Genomic DNA, 2,533 nt, shown 5'->3' on the forward strand with positions numbered 1-2,533 from the left:
TATCATACAGAACATCCCAAACAATCTTATTCATCTATATACCCACTTTCCAAATGGCACCCTCCCATAGCCCCCCCCTCCACTGGAGCCCATATACTCTGTCATCCCTGTTACTGTCCACTGTGTTGTCAGTGCCCCCAGCCATTCACCAGTAGGGTCTCCATGGTCTCCTTGATCAAGAGGGCAGGACTCACTTCAGTTACAGGACATTTTGAGAGATGCTCATAGTCCCCTGGGACTTAGTCAACCTAGGATGGTCATTTGCACAATATTAATTCTTCCAGTCCATGAGCATGGGAGATCAGTCCATCTTCTGATGTCTTCCTCAATCTCTTTAAAGGTTTAAAAATTTCATTTTAGAGGTCTTTAATGTCTTTGGTCAGGTTTATTCTGAGATATTTTACTTTTTTTGCAGCTACTGTGAAGGGGAGTATTTCCATGTACTCTTTCTCTGATTCTTCATTATTGTATATAGAAAGGCTTACAGACTTTCATAGATTAATTTTGTAACGTGCCATTTTACTGAATATGTTAATGATTTCTAGGAATTTTCTGGTGGAATTTTTGGCATCTCTTAGATATATCATATCATCTGCAAAAAGGGATTTAATTTCTTCTTTTCCAATTATTCCTTTAATAGCCTTCTCTTATTGCTCTTGCAAGAGTTTCAAGCACTATGTTAAAGAGGAGTGGAAAAAGAGGACATCCTTGTCTTGTTTCTGATTTTAATGGGGATGCTTTCACTTTTTTCCTCCATTTAGGATGATGTTGGCTGTCGGTTTGTTTTATATGGCTTTAATTACGTTGTGGTATGTTCCCTCCAGTGCAATTCCCTCTAGGACTTTGAACATAAATGCATGTTGAATTTTGTCAAAGGTCTTCTATGTATCTATTGAGATGACCATGTGGTTCTTGTCTTTGAGTCTATTCATATGATTTAATTGAATGATCCCTGCATCTCTGGGATAAAGCTGACTTGATCATGGTGGATGATCTTTCTGATGTGTGTCTGTATGCGGTTTGCAAGTATTTTGTTGAGAATTTTTGCATCTGTGTTCATTAAGGATATGGGTCTATAGTTTTCTATTTTGGTTGTATCTTTACCTGGCTTTGGTATTAGAGTGATGCTGGATTTGTAGAAGGAATTTGGAAGTTCTCCCTCCATTTCTGTCTTCTTGAATAAGTTAAGTAGTATTGGATGTAGATCTTTAACTGTCTGGTAGAATTCTGCTGTAAATCCATCTGGTCCTAGGCTTTTTTTAGTTGGGAGTTTTTTTTTATTATTATTACTGTTTCAATTTCCTTATGTGTTATAGGTCTGTTTAAGCTGTGATTCTCTTCTTGGTTTCGTTGTGGTGGTTCCCATGCTTTTAGATACCTGTCCATTTCTTTTAAGTTTTCAAATTTAGTAGCATATAGGTTTTTAAAGTATTCTCTTTTTCACCAGAGTTCTCTTGGGGTCTCTTGTGCTATCAGACAAACCATATAATATATTTTAATCTGAATTTATTATAGTTTGTATCTTGGGGGTGGCATGGAGAAACTTACAGAAACTAATGCCTGGCACCAGCACCCAGTTCTGCATGGCAGGCCACCACAGTTCCAGACTGCTTCTTTGCCTGCTCACAGTCTCTGTTAACTTTCACTCACGCATCTTGGGCCTCCAGTCTCATTCCAGGTTGGTAAATGCTCCTCTCGTGACACTGGTGAAATACCAGGGCTATCTTTTTCTCCACACCTGCTGCTGCACATTCCTGGTGGCTCTCAGCTTCCATCCCAACATGGCTCCCAGAAGCCCCTCCACAGTCCATTCTCCATGACAGGCCCCACCCCTTGAAGGAACCAGGTTTCTGGGACACACCTTTATAACGTTCTGGATCTTTTTGGTGTCTGTTGTGATGTTTCCCCTTTCATCTCTGATTTTGTTGATTTGGAGGTGCTCTTTCTTTCTTTTGGTTAACTGGGCTAGTGGTCTATCAATCTTGTTTATTTTCTCAAAGAACCAGCTCTTGGATTCGTCCATTCTTTGTATTGTTTTCTTTGTTTCAATTTCATTAATTTCTGCTCTGATTTTTGTTATTTTTTTCTTGTCTGCTGGGTTTGGGTTTTATTTGTTGTTGCTTTTCAAGTGTCTTGAGTGACAATGTTAAGTCATTTATTTGTGTTCTTTCTGATTTTTGATCTCTTCTTTTCCAATTATTGGAATATAGGCACTTAGAGCTATAAACTTCCCTCTAAGGACGGCTTTCAATGTGTTCCAGAGGTTTTTGTTGTGTTGTATTGTCCTTTTCATTTAGTTCCAAGAAGGTTTCTATTTCTTTATTAATTTCTACTTTGACCCATTCATAATTCAGGAGTATGTTGTTTATTCTCCATGTGTTCATGTAGTTACTAGGGTTTCTTCTGGTATAGATTTTAAGCTTTATTGCATTGTAGTCTGATAGAATACATGGAATTATTTCAATCTTTTTTGTTGAGGTTAGTTTTGTGCCCCAGTATATGGTTGATTTTGGAGAAGGTTCCATGGGCGCTG

Source organism: Nannospalax galili, unplaced genomic scaffold (assembly GCF_000622305.1).
Source record: "Nannospalax galili isolate Female #2095 unplaced genomic scaffold, S.galili_v1.0 scaffold1017, whole genome shotgun sequence".
Classification (NCBI taxonomy): domain Eukaryota; kingdom Metazoa; phylum Chordata; class Mammalia; order Rodentia; family Spalacidae; genus Nannospalax; species Nannospalax galili.